The 21,650-nt window shown below is 46.0% G+C and overlaps 1 long non-coding RNA gene across 2 annotated transcripts in view; it reads left to right on the top strand.

The window, feature by feature from the left end:
- Positions 1-20,028, top strand: part of LOC308629769 — a 35,663-nt gene extending 15,635 nt beyond the window's left edge. Inside the window, exons 2-4 of one of the 2 annotated variants that reach the window (XR_014017708.1) lie at positions 15,433-15,588; positions 15,873-15,979; positions 16,180-20,028. This is a non-coding gene — a long non-coding RNA (uncharacterized lncRNA). Of the gene's footprint in view, positions 1-15,432; positions 15,589-15,869; positions 15,980-16,179 lie in introns of both variants that reach the window. The other variant, XR_014017709.1, reaches the window with a different exon arrangement.
- Positions 20,029-21,650: the final 1,622 nt, after the last annotated feature.

Raw genomic sequence — 21,650 nt, 5'->3', positions numbered from 1 at the left:
ATTATTTCATTCTATTAAAGAGGCTTTTTTTTGGTACCAGGAAAACTTCAAAATACATCACGTTGTCAGCCTCACTGAATTTTCTTTTGGGGGAGGAAGTGGGGAGGGAGAGCAGGAGAAGGGAATTTCTCCGGCTGCCTCTGCTAATTGCACGGGCTAAATGAGCTTGCACAGGGCAGGGTCTGCAGCGACCTCCCCGGCCCACGTCGAGGTTACTCACACAGGTTCTGTGACTCTGGGGCCTTTCTGGGGACAGGACAAAGATGCCCATCACACAGGTCCTGATACACAGGTGGCTATTTTCTCACTCCAGGCAATTCGAAATTTTGTCACGATGACTGTGGAAAGGCAAGCCCTCCCACCCCCAGCACCAAGGGGCCAGGGGTGAGAAGGTGGCAGCCAGATAAAGGCCACCAGCAAGGGACAGCCTGGAGCCAGAATCCTGGAGGAATCGTTATTAATAAACATCTTCTGGACATTTGGTAGCCCGTGGAGCCTGCTTCAGCTTAAAGCAATTAATTCAGGACACTGACATAAACTCTCCAGGTCTTTGACAGCTTGGAGCCGAAATAAAAATGCTAGTTCTCCGGGGAAGGGAAGAGGATGGTTAGCTCTTTTCTGGACTGTTTGCTTATAGGCCCAGAGAGCAGCCTTCCTTGCAGAATGAAATGCAAGGGCACAAACAATGTACCAGGGAGAGAATAGGAGACGGGAATGAGCAGTTTGAACTATTTGCTCAGCAGAAGGGCACCACAATGCTGGGCTGCTGGCTTTCCCATGCAGCCATCGGCCCTTCTTTGGGGTCTTTTGTTGTCCCCTGGTTCCTTTGGCCAGATAAGAGCACAGCTGCAGCGTTGCTGCTAAGTAAGGCCGCACTTATCCCCCTAAATATCGGGGTGTCTTTACTGTAAGGGTGAGGCTTGGCTCTCTGTTTTTTCCTAGGGGACAGTGAGGGAGAGAATGGCAGAATGGGGGGTGGGGGACTGTGACATCTCCTGTGTCCAAATTCCTGATTTTTCTTTCTTTCTTTCTCTTTCTGAAATCCAAGCTGTGATCAAACAGGATCTTTGTGGAGCATTTAAATGGAAGGGTTCAGAGATTTGTACTGGTTGCCAAGCCAAAATATTGCCTTTAGGGGGATGGAAGGGAAGGAGGTGAGTGTGTAATGCAGGGAAGGGGAGGGTGAAGCAGAATTTTTGGTTTAAACACTCAGATTTTTATGGCTGTTAAAAAGAAGAAGTTTCAAATTGGCCATTTTGAAACTGTTCAGTGATGATTTTGTCACTTCTGAAAATCATCGTGGATTCCTCTTTTCCACACTGATGTTGTTCAGAGTCCAAATGAATAGAGGTTGCCGGAATCAGAGTAAAAACAGGATGAGCTGGCGATGGGACATAAAAGGTACTTTTGTAATTGCTGTAAATTACACCTTTAATCAGAGTAAATGTCACCGAAAATATAATCAAAATGTTCTTTCACATTTGCTCTTTTAAAGTCAAAGCCTATTTTAAATGCCATAAGAGAAAGTAGACGTGATAATAATATAAAAATAAGCACAAAGTATAGTTTACATTAGGTCGATTTTAAAGTCAAAATCTTACACAGATTTGTACCGTCTGTATGTTCGGACTCAGTGGGTTTTACCACGGATGTTGGATTGAGAGCCAGGCAACAAGGCTGCATTCTATTCTAATAAGGTTTATTTAGCCTGAATGGTTTTATAAGGTGAAAAGGCAAAAAGTTTACCACCAAAGAAAATTAATGGTTTATTAAGATTGCACGGAACGTTCGCAGGCCAGAAGCCCACCTGCAGGAAATTTGAAGTTTCAATGCTGTTTGTGTGTTTTTTTCACACTGACAAAACTCACAGAAAAAAACCCTTCCGTAGGTTTTTCCTGCTGGGTGGTCAGAAGGGAAGGCCATGAAGCCAAAGGCCTCCCATTGAGATGCGGCTCCTGAAGAGCTAACCTCACGGGGCGGCACGGCGGGAGACAGAGCACCTGTGTCTGCTCTGGGTGGCCTCGTGCCTGCCCACGGCCACGGCCATGCGGGACAGGGCAGCCCTGCCTGCCCACATGCCTACTGACTGCCCACCTCACTCAGGACGTCCTGTGAGATGCCCCTGTCCAGGAGAGCTGCTAAGTAGTTTTAACGTCAGGGAGATCAAATTTGGTTAAAAGGGTTTGTGTGTGTGTGAGTGTGTGTGTTCTGGCCTGTGTGCGATGCAGGGAAAGGGGCTGGAACATAGGGAGGGTTTCTTTTAGACATTTGCACATGTTTGATGGACCCATAAAAGACCGGAAAAAGGATCTTGTAACATTTTCGTTGTGTCATTTTTGTTACGATTTGTATAAACACGTATGGAAGAATGATAACATTTTTTTTTTCTGTAGGGACTATAATAAAAATATCAAGTTTGGGTTGTTCTGCATTTCCTTTGCAAGTACAAATTTTAAAATTTTGTATTTAGGACAGAAATCATATCCCATAATAAAGGAACAAACATATTGTCCTCTCCTGGTTAAGTGCTCAGGCTTAATGTATACCATCCTTCTGAAAATTGAGGCCAGTGTAGAAACTTTAGTCTCCATGGGAGAATGTGTTTCTTTTCTCTAACTCTTGCCATAAGGAAAAACTAGCCCAGGGAAAATTTTCCAGCGTGGCATTTTAAGAGTGATCTGAAAATCATGTTGAATGTTGGTAAATAACTCAGGGAAACGACTTTTCTCCTTTTGAGATCATGAGTTTCCACGAGAGGGAAAATGGTTTTTTTTTGTTTTTTGTTTTGTTTCCGCAGTACACGGGCCTCTCACTATTGTGGCCTCTCCCGCTGCGGAGCACAGGCTCCGGATGCACAGGCTCAGTGGCCATGGCTCACGGGCCTAACCGCTCCGCGGCATGTGGGATCTTCCCAGACTGGGGCATGAACCCGTGTCCCCTGCATCGGCAGGTGGATTCTCAACCACTGCGCCACCAGGGAAGCCTGGAAATGGTTTTTTGACTTTTTTTTTTAAGATTTTATTTATTTATTTATTTATTTATTTTATTGGCTGCGTTGGGTCTTCCGTTGCTGTGCGCTGGCTTTCTCTAGTTGCAGCGAGCGGGGCCTACTCTTCGTTGTGGTGGGAAGGCTTTTCATTGCAATGGCTTCTCTTATTGTGGAGCACAGGCTCTAGGCACGCACTCTTCAGTAGTTGTGGCACACGGGCTTCAGTAGTTGTGGCTCATGGGCTCATGAGCGCAGGCTCAGCAACTGTGGCACACGGGCTTAGTTACTCCGCGGCATGTGGGATCTTCCCGGACCAGGGCTCGAACCTGAGTCCCCTGCATTGGCAGGCGGATTCTTAACCACTGCACCACCAGGAAAGCCCTCGGAAATGGTTTTTTAATTGCCAATTTTTGCAAAGAATGCTCGGGAACTGGTCCATGGTGCAAAGCTACACGTGTTGGGAGGCCTCTGAGGGCAGAGGATAACAGAGGGAGGGTGGACGGACAAATCATTAGAATCAGGTTTAAAAGACTGTGATCAGAAGCAAGGAGCAAGTGATACCAATCTTGTATGAGATGGGCTTGGACATCACACCAACTGCCACGGGGTTTGATTAATGAGGCATTAAGGAGATCGAGTGACACTTACAGCTAGTTACTTATGGTGCTAATTTCAAAACACTTTGCAGTAGACAAAGAGTGTCTGCTCATAATGCAAAGTAATTTGTGGTGTGTTCCTGGTGAATGCATTTAGTGAAGCAAATATAGTTATGCAGAATTTAAATTAAGGTTGACACTAATGTAAACAAAGCCCAAGAACCACTGTCCAATAATTTGATGAGGACACAGGTTTTAATCAAGCCTCTTCCACTAAAATAGCAACTTAAATCCCCATCGTTTAAACTGGATAAATGCTTAAGCTGTGAATGTTGGGGGGGGGGGAAATAAAAATTTACTAGAAAAGAAACAAGACATACAGTATCTCTGGGGAAACTGTGATTATACTTTGACACAAAAGAGGGATAGCCATGCCGATCTAAATATCAGGTTGATTTCAAGGCCAGATTCTGGGAATTTGTAGGCATTTGCCTTGTATCTTTTGTGTTGGGAAGTGATGGTTTACGGGTAGTACCGATCTCAGCACAAAGGTGATCCTGGTATGAGAAAATGGAGACTCTAAGCTGATTCAGAGGAAGTATTTATTTATTAAAAGGAGAAATATTGCCCCCCCCCAACTGATTTCTATTTGAAGTGGAAACTTCCAAATTGACTGGGGGTGCTGGGAAGGGGGCAGGCCGGTTAGGGAGCTGGGAGCACCATCCTGAGGGTTGGCGTTTCCAAGAGGTAACACACTGACCATAGACTTGCCGGGGTTTGCTGGTTTATTTCCCTTCCTGAAAATCACTGGGGAAGGGGTGGGGGTCCGCAAAGCGTTCACGTTAGTTAAAATACCTGCAGCCCAAGTTCCAAGACTTGGATAGCCTGTATATGGGAAATAAAACAGAACAAAATAAAACAGCAACTTATTCTGTTACTGCTCTTGGAAGGAAAAATGGGGGAAGGTCTGTCCACATCTCCTAGGGTCTCCTGACATGACGCTTAGCAAAGGAGTCAGAAGGTGAGGGAGCCCTAAATCCTCTGAACTGTGATCTGACTGCTCCAAGTCACGTTAATGACGCATCCTCTGGGGAAAGAACTTTGTACAAAGAGGTGTGTTTTAATACCTATCCTGAAGAAAGGGCCAAAAACTATTTGAAGAAGAAATTCTTTAAACGTAAAGGGCTGTGGAGATGCTCCCGGCGATGACATTCACGCTCACCCACCCTGGGGAGCTGAGAGGAAAGCTGGAGACTGTCACCCTTGGGGGACGGACGACCAAGAGTTTACCTCGATCCCGGGCCCACCTTCACAGTCACAGGCTCGTAAACGAAAAAACTGAACCCACCCGGCTCCATCACATTCCCAAGGCCTCGTGGGCAGCAAGGGCAGGACCCACATCCTCCTCCCTCTGCCCAGAGGAAAGCCCTGCTCCTCTCTTCACACCCTTCCTGTGTGGTGCTCAGGGGCTCTCGGCGCTGATCTGGGCAGACCCCCCTTTGGGGGGTATTTCCCGAGGGGAGCCGACAGCTCAGACTCCCTTCCAAGGAACCTGTGTGAGAGGGGAGGGGAGAGGTGATGACGCCCACCCCACCCCCCGGAGTCAGAGAAAATGACCTGAAAATGCGTCTCTGTGAATCAACTCTGAAAACACTGAGCCTGCACTGCGCTCTGTGTCCACGAAGAACAGACTCTCGGCGTCCTCACGTCAGCGTCCTCATGTCAGCGTCCTCACGGCAGGGTCCTCACGACAGCGTCCTCACGTCAGCGTCCTCACGTCAGCGTCCTCACGTCGGGGCCCGTCACGTCGGGAATGGCGGCTGGGGAGGTGCCACGGGCACCTTCCTTCCTGCTGGGTGAGGTGCAGCACAGGGCTCAGTGGCCAGCAGGACACGGAGGGCTGGGGTAGGAGACAGGGCACGGGCCACTATGGACCATCAGTGGCTTCCAGAATCACGTAAGAAAGGAGAGCATTTTGTCAGGTTCAGGAGGCCTGGGGATTCTCTGGGGCTAACCTCTTCTCCTTCTCTCTGACCCCTGCTGTGGCCGTGGAGGACAGTCCCCTAGGGCCGTGCTGCACCTGCCATTGACACAGGATTTCTGCCCTTGGGAGGGCCGCCCACCCAACCCGGCCAGCGTGCACAGGTTGGAGGGTGACCACGTCTCTGCTCATGGCTGTTCCCCAGTCCCAGGGGTCGGGGGATCATGGTGCTGCTCCAGCACAGTCCCCCAGGCCCCCACTCAGCTCTGTGCGGCATCCTGGTGGGCCGGAGCCCCTGCTGCCCATGGCCGTGACCAGCCCGGGGCCATTCCTCCTCCTGCCTCATTTGCCCCGCCCTCACTCTGCTCCCTTCCCGGGATCTACACACACACGCTTCCCACTTGCAGTGGAGAGAGTGGTCCTCACGCCCCTCCCTGGATTCATCTGCACCCTCCAGTCGGTCCGGCTTCACGGGATAACACAGACCACTCACCACTGCCTTCATTTCACCCTTTAATCATAATCCCAGAGTCCTCATCCCTCGGAGGTGGACTGTCATGTGCTCTCTAAACAGCAAGACTGACCCCAGCAGCTTCCATTGCCACCCTCGCTGCCCCAACGTCAGCCTGGAAATGCCAACTCCTGTCTTTGGGCATCAGTCTCTCTCTCTCTGTCAGAGGATAAAACAAAAATGATTTTACAGACAATTGTTTAAAAGACAAGTTTCCTGGAAATGAGTGATGCCGGTGATGTGTTTTGGATCCGTTTCTTGTTCTAGAAACGGGCAGAATAGGGTGGGCGCAGGTAGCTCTCGAGATCCACTGGGCAGCCCTCACGTCCTTTCGCCTGCTCTGTGAAAGAGATTGGAAGCTGTTTCTCTGCCCCACCTCTCGATTTGGGACCTCAGCGCAAATCCCAACATCAACAAGGTTGCTATGGTTTTTACGATTATCTTAAGAATTTGTCTCGAATGAGGCTCAAGGACCAGCAGGGACAGGTGCTGGGATCCCTGTCGGCCAGCCGGTCACCCGGCATCACCGGCACCGTAGTCCGCCCTGCACAGCTGCTTTCCCACAAGGACCTTCTGTCACCCGCTCTGGGCCCAGAGGCCTCCACCGCTTCCTCCCAAACAGAAGAATGTCTGTGTTTTTCCCATCACCTTTGCAGCATCCTCTGGACCGAGCCTGGGCTCTCAACAGCAGGCTGGCCACTGAGAGGGCCAGGTCGTCTGGGGCAGGCTCTTCCCAGGGGTCAGCTCTCCCTCACAGCTGTCCCAGTGGACACCTGCTTCTGCCTGCCTGTGAAGGATGTCCTTTGTCAGTGCCGGTGTCTGTGGTTGGGTCTTATCTTAGGGAGGTGTCTGGGAGTGGGGAGACCCTTGACCTGCTTCAAGGGCAATTTTGCACCTTGATGGGTAGAAATGGTTGGCCAATAGGTTTTTTTTTGTGTGTGGTCTGGGAATGTCCACTGATAAATAGTTTTAGTGACAGGCTGGGGGGATTCTTCTTTGCAATCCTAAACGAATCTGCTGACATCTGCATGCTTTATTCTGATGTGCTGCTTCTAATAAGCATTTTGGGGGCCAGTTCCAGGACTGAGTGGTTTCTCTCGGACCTTCATTTTCTACGTTTCACCATCTCCTCTCCCTCCCTTCTTCCTCACCTCCGGGGCACAGATGTGGACTCCTGGGTGACCCCCCCCCCCAACCTTTTGTCAGTCCTCATGCCTCAGCCCTGCAGGCTCTGCCATTGCTAAATCATTAATAGCATTGATTACAGAGAAGAGCCCACATTTTTTATTATTCTACAGAACTCTTTATATGTGCAGGCGTGTCAGCAGCTCCTCCACCCCCCGTGTATTTCCTTAACCACTCATTACTCAGGATCTGAAGCATTTGGGTATTTTTCAGATAAAAAGGTTAATACTTTATTCCCTTAAAATGCTGTCTGGCACATGGCTCAGCATTTTAGAATATCCCCTAGCTGATGGATCTCCTTGTTATGATCAGTTTTCTAAGAAGTATCTAGAGATGAAAGGGTGGATTCTGATGGCCTGGGGACACTTCTGGGGTTATCTGAGCACCTGTTATCTGCAAAGTCAGAGCCATACCAGCTGAGACATCCATTGGCTTAAACCAGAGGACAGTTTTCCTGTTCTTGTGAAATTTCCAATTCACATTCTTTTGTTACTTAAGATTCCATTGGGCAAGGTATTAGCAATACCTCAACTCTCTCTTTCTTCAATTATTTACCAAATCCTGTTAGTTCTTCTTTCTTAAGGTCACATTTATCACAACTTTTCCATTCTCTCTGCCAGCACCCTAGTCTAGGTCCTGTATGACAAGGAAAATCTTTTTTTTTTTTAAATTGGGGTAGAGTTGTTTTATGATGTTGTGTTAGTTTCTACTGTACAGAGAAGTGGAGTTCCCTGTGCTATACAGCAGGTTCTTATTAGTTATCTATTTTATACATATTAGTGTATATATGTCAATCCCAATCTCCCAGTTCATCCCACCCCCCCGCTCCCCGCTTTCCCCCCTTGGTGTCCATACGTTTGTTCTCTACATCTGTGTCTCTATCTCTGCCTTGCAAACTGGTTCATCTGCCCCAGATGAGGAAAACCTTGATGAAGAGGAAAACCGGCTTCCAGTACCACCTGGGTGGTTTCTAGAATTTGTGTAACTGTCCACGGGATGAGGGGGGTGGTTTGCACAAGATTCCTCCTCCACCGGTTATCACTGTATTTTTTTTTTGGCCATGTTGTGCGGCATGTGGGATCCCAGTTCCTCGACCAGGGATCAAAATTGTGCCCCCTGCAGTGGAAGCACAGAGTCTTAACCACTGGACCACAAGGAAGTCCCGTCATTGTACTTTTTATGAGGCATTTCATACTTATTATTTCAATGTCAGTGACAGACCACATTCCAAACATTGCTTTCATTTTAGAAAAATCTGTAATTTGTCATGGACATGAACATAATTTTTATATTTAAGAGATATTGATGTTTTATATGTATTGATCTGCTGTATCTAGTCTTTAATTTTTCTGCTGATCAAAATAGATTAGATCTTCTCTAGGAAAGTAAGAACTTGTATTTTCCTGCTAACGTGGTGAAAAGTACCAAGAATTTATAAGGGGTGGATGAGGTGGACTGCCTTTGAGCCCACACAGCAATCAGAGCATCACAAAGAGAGAGGCCACAAGACATTGGACACTGATGTCATGCAAGAGGAAACAAATCTAACATGAGCCACATCGAGCCTCTGGGTCTACCTTCTAGCTGACAGGAAACACAGTGGACAGAGGAACTTCTTACATGGCACCAAGTGGTTGCTGCCAGTGAAACCCAGATGGTGGAAAACAGGACGCATTACCTCATTTCTTCAAAAAGTAATAATCAAGAAGAAAAAAAGAGGGAGAACTTACCATTTAAAAGAGACTGAAAACATAGGTTAGTGAAATGCCAAATGTGGATCTTGATTTCAATAAAGCAACTCCTCCCCCACCAAATCCTATGAGATAACTGGGGAAATTTAAACACTTCTGGGCTATTCAGGAAATACTGTTAACTGTTTAGATGTAGCAATGGTACATGGTTATACTTTTTAAAGTCTTTATCCTTTAGAGTGGCATTCAAGGAATTAATGAAGGTAGGAGTGATTTAATACCCAGACTTACCTTCCGAATGAACCAGCTGGTCAAGAAAGTGGGTGGAGAAAGGATGGATCAGGATTGGTTATGGGTCAGTGATTGTAGGAGCAGAGTGATGGGATATACTGTTCCTTCTAATGTGTTTGAAAATTTCCAAAATAAAAAGTGAAAAAATTGGGGCTCACTTTCATTAAGCTATTCACCCCAAATCTCTCAGCAGTTTAATGTCAGAGGTGGACTGGGTCTGGGGCGCTATATTCCCATCCACTGTGGCCCCATGGTCTCCTGGATTTTTATCCACCTCCCTCCTTGTGGTGACTGCTGACCTAGCTGATGTTCTTGGTAGGCGATGCAGCGACCGCCTTGCTTCTCATGCTTCTCCCAACTTCCCACTGTTCTGTTTGCTAACAGAGCACCCTCAAGGGATGACCCCTGAACACAAGCCCAATGACCACCCCCTGTGACTGTGACAGAGGCGGACACCACTCACCAGCTCTCCCTTCCTAAGACTGTCTTTCCCCGACTTCCATGATGATGCAAATACTGAATTTCTTCTGGTTTTGTAACCACGTCCTTAACTAATGGCTCATCCTCCTCCTCTTCATCCAAGCCATCACCTCCCATTCAAGGACCCTCCTCTCAGCATCCAGCTGGCCTCCCTCCTGAGCTCTGTAGTCTCAGCTCTTCAGCTGCCAGCCGGACAGCCCTAAGCAGAGGTTCCGTCATCACCTCCCACCCACTGTTCCCATATTTCCTGAGGCACCGTATTTCCTAACTGCTCTCCTTTCTTGAAACCTCATCTCTCATTGATACGCTTTTCCATCACCAACACGTAAACCCAGGACCTCCTGTCTCACCTTCGGGCTGGCATTCCCAGCATCTTCTAACTTGTGCAAAGTACCACTGAGCCTCCCCACTGCGGTGCTCAGCCCTCCTGCTTCTTACAAGATGAAATTCTACACTACTTCTCCGCCAGCTCCATCTGACCTCAGATGACTATTTCAGCCTCATTTCCCCCCATGCAAACTCCACACTAACCTGCTTACAGGCAGCATCCTCCCCCTGAGTTCTGAATCTTCCCAGTTCTTCCTCCAGGGGGTAAGGCGGGTCCTTCCTGATGGAAGCCAGGATCCAGCTGCTGGAAGCCACAGATGGGGACTGCATTGTCTGGCATCGTCAGTGTGCCCCAGTGAAGGGCACGTGGTGGGAAACTGCCTCTGGGCTGGGCATTCCTCCAGGTGTGAGGGTTCACCTCTCCTGCCCATTTTTAATTAATTAATTTATTTATGGAAGTGTAGTTGATCTACAATATTGTGTTAATTTCTGCTATACAGCAAAGTGATTCAGTTATACATACATATACACATTCTTTCTAAACTATTATTTTCCGGGCTTCCCTGGTGGCACAGTGTTTGAGAGTCCGCCTGCCAATGCAGGGCACACGGGTTCGTGCCCCGGTCCGGGAAGATCCCACATGCCGCGGAGCAACTAGGCCCATGAGCCATGGCCATTGAGCCTGTGTGTCTGGAGCCTGTGCTCCACAACGGGAGAGGCCACAACAGTGAGAGGCCTGCGTACCGCAAAAACAAACAAACAAACAAACAAAACCTATTATTTTCCATTATGGTTTATCACAGGATACTGTATATAGTCCTCTGTGCTATACAGCAGGACCTTGTTGTTTATCCTGCCCATTGTAGAATGGAGAAAAACCCAACTCAGATGCCCACCCTGGCTGGGTAAACCTGGGGGCACTGTGCTGGGTGGTTGGAGCTTGTAATAACTACTGTGTTAACTGCATGTATAGGTATTTTTCTCTCTTGCATGAGAATGTGAGCATTTTAAGGTTGAGGCTGTCTTCTTTCCTCACGGCTCGCAGTGCTCAGCATATAGCTGTGAACAGAAAGTGTCCACTAAGGATTGTTGAGTAAAGTAATCACCTGTGACCTCCTCCCCCCCAACCAGCCTTAAGCCCAGCCCAGTCCTGTCAGTCATGGGCTGTGTGCCCATCGGCAGATTTCTGAGAACTGCCCACTTTCATATGCTCTCCCATTTTTCCCCAGTAAGTGTACTTGTATTTCTTGGTTTTGAAAATACTGCTGACTGCGGCATACCTTTGGTTTACATAGACTGGAACTTTCTAGGTGGTGTCCCTCGCTGGCCTAAGTAACTTGGGGTGGGTATGGGGTTCACAGGGTGGGTGGGGTGGGTGGTGCAGGAAGATGTGTGGGTCACCACACACAATCAACCCCCATTCCCCCAACACAGCTCACTTAAGCTGCCTTTTCCCTTTGCAAATATGCTCTGAAAGGTAATTGCTAAACTTGCTTGGTATGCGTTTTACACATTAAAATTCAAAGCAAAATTTCACTACTCAAAAGATTTTTTTCACTTATAAAACATATTTGTACATTTGCCTTGTGTCACCCTCTGTTCTATGAGCAGGGAGCACAAGGGTAAACGTGATATATACATTTTTAAAAAATTTTATTAACGTATAGTTGAGTTACAATGTTGTGTTAGTTTCAGGTGTACAGCAAAGTGATTCAGTTAGATATATACGTGTGTGTATATACTCTTTTTCAGATTCTTTTCCCATATAGGCTATTACAAGATATTGCATATAGTTCCCTGTGCTGTACAGTAGGTCCTTGTTGGTTATCTAAGTTATAGTTAGTAGTGTGTATCTGTTAATCCCAAACTCCTAATGTATCCCTCCTCCTGGTAAACATGATGTTATTCCCTGGGAATAACTCGGTCAAGAGACAGACACGCCCATGGGATATGAATTCAGCCCCACATGTCACCACATTGTGTTGGGCCAGGTGTAATAGATGGATAAGAACAATGTCTTTGGAAGCAGAGTGGACTAATTTCCTAGGGCTGCTGAGACAATGTACTATGTACCAGATGGCTTAAAGGAGCATCTGTTTATCATGTCACAGTCTGGAGGCTGGAAGTCTGAGATCAAGGCTCCTTCCGAGGCTGTGGGTGAGAATCTGCTCCGTGCCTCCCTCCTGGCTTCCCATGGTTTGCCCGCAGTCTCTGGCTTGTAGACCCATCGCTCCAGTCTTCGTGGGGTTCTCTCCTTGTGTCTCCATCCCTTTCCACTGTGCCCCCTCTGTGCATGTCTGTCTCTGTGTCCTAATTCCCCCTTTCCAGAAGGACACCAATCTTATGGATCAGGGCACACCCTAATGACCTCATTTTAACTTATCTTTGTAAAGACCCAATTTCCAAGTAAAGCCACATTCTGCGGTTCTGGTGCTTAGGATTTCAGCATATCATTTTCCGGGGAACACAGTTCAACCCATAACATGGAGGAAAGAAAAAAAAAAACCCAACTAATTTCAAGTTCTGTACCATGCTGTGTGACCTTGAGCATTTCCTTAACATCTCTGAATCTATTTCATATAGTATACAATCAGGATATCAACATCTCCCTTGTAAGGGTGCTGGGATGACTCACTTAGTCTCACTTAGCTAAAAAGATGGTGCCCTTAGCATCTTGTCTGGCACACAGTTGAGGTTCAGTAAAAATTAATACTCTTGCTATAAAAGCTACATAATATATATACATATTCACACATTATGTCAGTTCAATTATCTGCCTTAATTTATCTTTATTCCAATTCATAGCTAAGGTGGCAGTATGATTTATTTGAAACAAATTAAATGTGTACATTTTATTTATCTGTATATCTATGTATCTATATATTTTACTTATCTATATATCTATGTATCTATATATTGCGGTTTAAGTGGAAAAGCCTCAATTCCATCTTGAGTCAGCTTGACTTCAAAGGCCAGGCCCTGGACCCACCTGGACCCATCTGCTGCCTTAGGAGGACTGGAGGCTGAGCCTGGCCCTGGCAGCCCAGGGACTGCATGCGGGTCATTTAGCAGCGTCACACACCCCCTGGATGCGTGGGGTGGGGTGGGGTAAGGATGCAGGGGGTGGGCAGGGCACGTGTGCAGAGTCCTCTTTGTTTCCAAACTCTCAGGACCAATAATAACTTGCTGCTATTTTATTGATTTTGACTTACTGATGCGGCATTGCTAATGGTTTGACCAAATAGTTTTAACACAACTTCCAAGAGACCTTTCACAAACTGTTGTAATTATAAATGCTTTTCTTAAACCCTTGAAATCCTAGTTGTCTGTGAAGGGAGATTTCAAAGGACCGAGAAAAGTACAGTGAAAGAATCAGAGACAGGTGTTTAAATTGTTGGAGAGTTCGAGGTGGTTTTGAAGGATGTATAGGAGTTTTCTAGGTAAAGGAGAGGAGAGGAAGGCTACTCTAGGCAGAGGAGAATCCGTACACCATCTCTTAGTCCTGAATTTCCTGCTTGTGCCGATGGCACCACCTTCTCTTACTGAATCCAGGTGAGAAGTGAGATGCCTTATCCATCTGGCTTCCTGCTGTGTCCACAGTCAGGAACAGTGCCTAGACAGAGCAGTCACTCAATAAAAACGTGTGCTCTTGAACCAGTGGCGTTCCCCGTGCCAGCAGTGGAAGAACCACTGCTTACCCGCTCAGTTCTCACCCTGTCAGTGTGTTGCCACACCCTTTTCTTCCATTTCTGCTCCCGTTCCCACAGCAAGAGTCTCATTTCTGAAACAAGGGCAGCCCTGCAGGTAATCTCCGCACCTCGTGTATGTACCCACTCCATATATCCCCCCACTGCTGTAAACCAGGTTCTCCGGAAGGGTGGTTAGAATGTTTCTTCCTCTGTTCAAAAACCATCACTGACTCCCCAGTACCTTATGTGCTCAGTACAAGTGCTTCTTGGCTTTTAAGACTTATCCCAATATGACCACTTCACTTTTTCAGTTTTATAACTTACATCTTATCTCTGTAAGTTCTGTGCTCCAGCAAAACGGAAGTATTTTCTGCTCACAGAACGCGCTGTCTATTTCCTCACCTTTAAATCTTTCCTTCATGTGGTTCCCAGGACATGGAAGCACTCTCCATTCCAAGTACACCTGATGAAATCTACTCCCTACTGAGGCCCAGCCTTGGGCACCACCACCCTCATGAGTCTTCTCTGATCAGTCCTTCTTAACACTTTGTGTCTCTCTCATGATACTTAACATATTCATCTTGGAACATAACTCTCTGTACCTGTGATTCTAGCTGAGATCCTTCAGTAGAGTGGACATGCTAGGTATTTGTGGGATTGAACTAAGCACCAGTTAGGTATTTGTGGGATTGAACTAAGCACCAGTTATATACAATGCCCTCTGCTAGATGCAGGGGATACTGCAAGGATGACCTTCTGAAGATGATACAAGAGAAAGTATTGGGACTTATTTTGTAAATCCAGAAGTAGTATGCACATTTGAGGTACTATAAAGATGATGATGAAGATGGTGGTGATGCTAATGTTGGTGGTGGTGATGATGATGATAGTGGTGGTGAGGATGGTGGTGATGGTGGTGCTGATGGGGGTGATGATGGTGGTGGTGAAGATTGTGGTAATGGTGGTGATGATGGGGGTGATGATGGTGTATGCACAGGACATTTGCATTTCCCCCTCCAGATCTACTCTAACTTTATCATCCTGTTCTGTCCCATGGGAAGCTGCTATAGACTGTTCAGCCAGCCTCCTTGTCCTTTGGTTTTCTGTTGGTTTCACCCAGTAGAAATATCAATGAAAAATCAAACTGAGAGGAGAGAGAGCTTGGGTGTTTGTTCCCCCAGCTCTCTCTCTTTGCTGGGCCTCCATTGACAGTAGCTGCATTCTGAAAGTCTCAACCTCTCCCAGCTGATCTGCTCTATAGTTAGATGTCCTACCAGATTCCAATAACTGGTCCCCATGTTGTCCCTTCAGGACTAGGATGGTAATACTACCCCCACCACGTGGTTGTCAGTCTTAGGGTGTGTCACTAATAAGTTCCCTCATCTTTGTCATAACCGCCTTTTCAAAACTCTCCACAATTTCCTTTTTTCAGTGCGACATCTGCATTTCTTACCAAGACCCTGACGGGCACAATAGTGATGGTGGTTGTGGTGACAGTGCCTGTGGTGATTTTTCTCTCATCTGGTAGTCAGGGGATCCATATGTGTAACCATGCAGAGAAGCCAGAGAATCATGGTAGAGGCTAGCAAGATGCTCACTGTGTTAGTTACCTACAGCTGTGTGACAAGTCACCCCCAAACTTAGTAGCTTTAAACAATAATGAAAAGGTACTATTTCTTATTGTTTTTGCAGGTCAATAATTCAGCAAGGGAGAGTGGATGGCTCGTTCACTGACAGGTCTAGCAGTTGATCCCAGCTGGTGGCTGGGGAACTGTTCAGCTGGAACGTACACATGGGGCCTCTCCATGTGACCTGGGTTTCCTCCCAACATGGCGACTAGAGTCCAAGGTGAGCCCCAGAGACACAGAGAGTGAATCAAGCCAAAGCTGTGTTGCCTTTATCACCTGGTTTTGGAAATCACTCACGGTCACTTGTCACTAGCATGTCCACCATGTTAGTTATAAAGGTCCACCCAGGTTCTAGGGGAGGGAAAGAGGCCTCACCTCTCAGTGGAGGAGTGTGGACATCTATGATTGATTGTCGATTGTGTGAAGTGGACTAAAGTGATGTAAGTTACTGGACTCACTCATAAATCTCCCCGCACCCCTCCCTCCCTCCTCCTTCCCCAGCAGGGCACCTGTGTGTGATACATGGTGGAGATGACAATGACACCAACGTCAGGGAGCCTGGATCCCTGAGTCACCACCTGGAGGAGAACCATCCAATCCATAATGACTTTGTAAGCATGAGAATTACACTTTTAGTGTGTTAATCCTCTCAGAGTTGGCAGTTGCTGTAAGGGTTTTATCCATATCCCCAAACTTGGAGCCAATGTCCCTCTCTTCTCCTATTAATAGTACATGTATCAGGACCACAAATGTATGATGAAAATGAAAGCAAAGGACTAGGGTTCATTTATTTTTCCTCCTTATAACCTAGGTGCCTCCCTGCCCCAAGGAGCAGCAATACAATGACTGAGAGAAGGAGAAGGAGGACCTCGTGGGACTGCCTGGGTCACTGACAAGCAGGACCACTGATGCAGCCAAAAATGTCTCGGCCAAGCCAAACAGTGGAAAAGGGAAAATGTTAACACGAAGGCTGTAAATATTCAGTCCTTCTTTGAAGAATTTAGAGGAAAATGGAGATTGTTGTGTTGGAAATGATTGGCAGGCGTGTATCTGCAGAGGCCTCCCCACACCACCCAAGACATTGTCTGAAGGAGACAGCATGCCTGATGTCTGTCCCAATAAAAAGCCTGGGAAAAGCATCTGTCAAGTGATATTTAGAACTGACATTTTCATAAGGATTCGGTCTATGGAGGGTTTTTGCAGGGCTTGGAAAATCACATTTCTCATCCTTCCTCCCCCCATCTTCTGCAATTAACCAAGCTCACTGTGTTAAACGTACATTCAAAACGACTTGCGTTAGGGACTACATTTTAATTAATTAATTAATTAATTAATTAATTAATTTTATTTTAGCTGCATTGGGTCCTTGTTGCTGTGTGCGGGCTTTCTCTAGTTGCGGCGAGTGGGGGCTACTCTTCGTTGTGGTGCATAGGCTTCTCATTGCAGTGGCTTCTCTTGTTATGGAGCATGGGCTTCAGTAGTTGTGGCACATGGGCTCAGTAGTTGTAGCTCGAGGGCTCTAGAGCACAGGCTCAGTAGTTGTGGCGCATGGGCTTAATGGCTCCAAGGCATGTGGGATTTTCTCGGACCAGGGCTCAAATCCATGTCCCCTGCATTGGAAGGCAGATTCTTAACCACTGTACCACCAGGGAAGTCCCGGGACTACATTTTTAAAAGCTTTTTCTTTGGCCTGGCCCACCCTGCCCCTAAAAGCTTTTTATTAATAATTTTGACAGTAATAATCATTCCAGTTGTAATAATAATAATAATACTCATGAAAATAATTTCAAGAATTGTTTCTTTCTTAAACCATTTAAGTTGCACACATCATGATTCTTCACTCCTAAATATTTCAGTATTTCAGTGTATTTTCTATGAAATGGGAATTTTTTTGCATAACCATAGCACAGTTGTCGACCTCAGTAAATTTAACATTGACAATATTTTTTTCTAATCTGCCAATAGTGTTCTGATTTTATCAGTAATTTGACTCAAGGCTGTAGAGTTTGCCTTTTTTTCCCCTTAGCACATGATGTCATGTGTCTGTGATCTCCTTTTTCTGAAATATTTCTTCAACCTTTTTTTATACTTTATGATATTGACAGCTTTGAATAATACAGTTCCTTATTTTCATTTTCCCTTGTTTCCTCATAATTAGATTCAGGTTGTGCTCAGCTGCTGGGTACCCACAGGTGATGCCATATTCTGCCCAGGGCATCCCTTCAGGCACACAGTGATCCATCTCCCCTTGTTGGTATTGATTTTAATCACAAAGGGTAATGACTTCCATGAAACTCTTCAAAAGGAAGAGCCCTCTGAAGGTATAATTTCCTGGAATCTATTTTCTAAGTATAAGTCTGTGGACCTTCTAAGAATGAAACATGGGGTGTGAATGTTTTCTTGGTGGAGGGAAGCCAGGCAGATACATCCTAGCGCAGCAACTGTGCTTTTGTGCAGCTGGATTATGGGGCGAGGCTGGGTCTCCATGCCCGCAGGGAGAGAACGGGGCCAGGACATGTGCACAGGCAATGTCCACTGAAGCTGGGTTCTCAGATGTCGAGGGAGGCCCTCCATCTGGCACTAAGCTTTGGGAAATGGAAACCCAGACCCTACGTTTATTCTCCATCAATTTGGAAATTCCTGAAGGAGGATGCTGGCCGGTAGCCATCCACGTAGATGGACGTCCCTGCTCTCTCACCAGGCGCACTGTCCTTCTGATATTTCCACATTCTGCTCAGGGGAGAAATAGGAGGGATGCTCACCTCACTTCCAGGGCCACTGATTGGAGAGGGGTGACTAACATAGTCTCAAGTCAGAAAAGGTCTGGATAAACTGGCCTTCACAAGGTTAAATATAAAGCATACATTATATAATCACAAAATGACCTACTGTATTTCCTTGGTTCTAAGAGGCTGGCCTCTACCTTCTATTGTTTGTGAACCTTAGATGCCTCCTAAAATCTGTGACAAAGGCAACAAATTATTTAACAGGTAAAGTAGTTGCCGATATAAGATCTACCTGGGTGCAGATAAAGGTTCAACTCATTGTCACCTGGCTTCTCCTCCACCACTGGTTACACTGAACAAGAATGCATTTTTTTAAATCAAGGTACCATTTACATACACTAAAGTGCATCCTTCTTATTGTACAGTTCCCGGAGTTTTGACAAATGCATACTGTCATGTAACCAACACCAAAATCAAGATACAGGGCAGTTCCACAAAAAAAGTCCCCTTGTGCCTCTTTGTAGTCAAACCCTTCCCTCCTGGTCCCTGGCATCACTGATGTGTTCTCTATCCTTAGAGTTTTGCCTTTTCCAGAATATCATAGAGACGGAATTAGATCTGTGTAGCCTTTCTGTGTCTGGCTTCTTCTGCTCCTTGAATGCCTTTGAAATGAATCCTCTTTGTCACAAGTGTTAGTCATCAGTTCCTTTCTCCAGCTGAGTGGTACCCATGGCAGGGATGCCCCAGAGCATGTTTACCTAGTCATCATTTAAAGGACATTCGTGTTGTTTTCAGTTGAGGCTATTATGAATAAAGCCATTATAATCATTCATGTCCAGGATTTTATGTGGACATAAGTGTTCATTTCTCGTGGGTAAATAGTTAGGAGTAAGATTTCTGGGTCATATGGTAAGTGTATGTTTAACATTTTAGGAAGCTGCCCAACTGTTTTCCAAAGTTGTTTTATCAGTTCACACAGCAATGCATGCGTGTCCCACATCCTGGTATTGTCAGCATTTTGTAGAAATTCTAATATAGGCATATTGGTATCTTATGGTGGTTTAAATGTGCATTTCCCTAATGACAAACGATGATGAATATCTTTCGATATGATGATTTGACCATATAACTTCCTTGGCAAAGTATTTGGTCAGATTTTTTAAATTGCACTATTTTCTTTTTCTTGAATTTTTTTTTTTTTTTTTACATATTCTGGGCAAGTCCTTTATCTGATATGTGTTTTGCAAACATTGTCCCCTAGTCTGGGGCTTGTCTTTCTGTTTTCTTAACAGAGCCTTTTTAAGAATAGTTTTTTTTATTTTGGTGAAGTCCAATTTATCATTTTTTCTTTCATGTGTTGTGTTTTTGATGTTGTATATAAGAAATATTTGTCTAATTCAAGATCCCAAAGATTTTCTGACCTGTTTTCTTCTGGAAGCATTATAATCTTACACTTAGGTCTATCATCCACTTTGAGTTTATTTTTCTATATGGCATGAAGTAGGGATTAACGCTGTGTACATTTACAATGTGAGTTTTTTATTTGTCTTCCTGCAAAGATGATACTAAGTCAAGGATATATCTCACAAATGATAAAGTCTTCAGCTGAGAGAAGTAGAAGAGATGCCAGACTTGTGCAGCCTGGCTTAGTTTTTGTGAGAAAGATCTAGAAGCTAAGGTGGGCGACATGTTCACTGAATCTGACAGTGTGCCTCAGCTGTTGAATAGGTTTGTGGCATCCATATCAAAGGAGGTACTAATCCTACTGTTTTCCATAATAGACAAGCAATGCTTGAATTGCTGTTAAATTTTTATGTGATTTTTTTAAAAAAGAGATACTGACAAAAGAAAGCCGAATGACAATAATCTTGGTGTGTCTGGCCGGGGGTTGGGGTAGGAAGGAGGGAGGTGGGGGACTGAACAGCATTTCTGAGGAGCAGAAAAGAGTCTTCATTCTCTGGAAATGCAACCCAAGGTTAAGACCCCAAACTGACATCAGCCAAACTAGTTTAAAATCTCAGTCCTTTATCACTGTGGCTGTGGGTCTTTAAGTGACTAGCTTAACCTCTCTGATTTTTTGTTTCCACATCAATAAACGGTAGATAAGAAAACTACCTATCTCATAGTTTCTATTGTGAGCAATTAAAATAAGATAATCCGTGCCAAATACCTAGCTCGAAGGCTGGTGTTTTGTAGGTTCTCAAAAAAGGTTAGCTGTTTTTCTTGCTATTCATTATTTACCCCCTCAAGTTTCATTCATGTATCAGGCATTGGGGGTATCCAAATGGGATAAAATTCCTGCAGAGGCTTGGCCTAGTAACATTGGGAATTGGACCAAGGAAGATAGGCTCCCAGAGGTTGACTTAGTTGTTTGCATGGGAGTTTTTGGGGTGTGTGTATATGTGTGTGTGTGTGTACAGTGTGAGATAGGCTTGAGGAGGTGTACATTTCCCATGGTGCGAGTTTTGTCTTCCTGAAGAGATAATATTAAGCCCAGGGTGCATCATACAAATGATGGGATATTCACTTCAAAAGAGTATGATAAATAAAAGTCTTCTGAGACACCCAAGCCAGCCTGGGGGCCAGAGTTCCACCTTGGCTTTCCAGAGGGCCGAGCCTTACACTCAGACTGGAAGGAATCAGCCTGAGGAGGGCTGGGGGTGGACACAGAAGGTGGTCCACACCGGGCAGTTAGCCAGTTTCCTAGAGCCTGGTGGCAAAGAGCATGGGTCTTGGAGCTACCGACACCTGGTTTTGGACAAATCAGTTTCTGGGCAAGTGACGTAACTTCTTTGAACCCCGGTTGCCTTGCTTGGGAGGCATGAATAATTTCTCCATCTCAGGTGGACGTAAGGAGGAAGAGAGGCACTTGTGCAGCCCCTGGTGAGCACCCAACGGTTTATGCTGGTTTTTGTAATTATTTTGTAATTATCCTGATAACTCAAGCAATCCAGTTAGTCTGGGGCAGAGGGTGGAGGAGGAGGCTTGAGAGGCAGGGGGACGGGTGAGAAAGGGGCTGGGATCGTGTGATGAGGAATGTGGATGTTATCTTGAAGGTAATGGTTAACCAGGGAAGGGGCTTAAGCAAAGAGTGCAGAATTTTAGAAAAAGCATCTGGACACCTGGCAGGACGACAAATCGCAGGAGGTCTGACAGGGGCAGGAAGAGTAGTTAGGCAATGTGGAGAAATCCAGGCAAGAAACAAAGGCCGCAGAACCTCGGCGATGGCATAGGGGATGGAGGGGAGGGGCACACATGGGGAGCACTCAGGAGGCAGCACAGAGGCTGGACTGGTGTGAGATGGGAGTGGCAGGTGGAGATGCAGGCGTTGGGGGCTGTCCCACTTGGGCGACATGGGAGAAGACGCGGTGGGCGGGTTTGGAGGGAGAGAAAATGAGTTCACATTCATCCTAACGTGGCCACGGACCATGGAGGGCAGATGTCCTGCGCGCAGTTCACATGTAGACCTAGAGCTGCGAGGAAGGGTCCTCCCTGGAGATGCCCATCAGGCAGATGTCAACAAATAGCTCGACGAAACTTCAGTGGGGACAGAATT

The sequence above is a fragment of the Mesoplodon bidens genome (assembly GCF_964165515.1).
Source record: "Mesoplodon bidens genome assembly, chromosome: 15".
Lineage (NCBI taxonomy): Eukaryota > Metazoa > Chordata > Mammalia > Artiodactyla > Ziphiidae > Mesoplodon > Mesoplodon bidens.
This window is presented reverse-complemented; position numbering and strand designations above follow the sequence as displayed.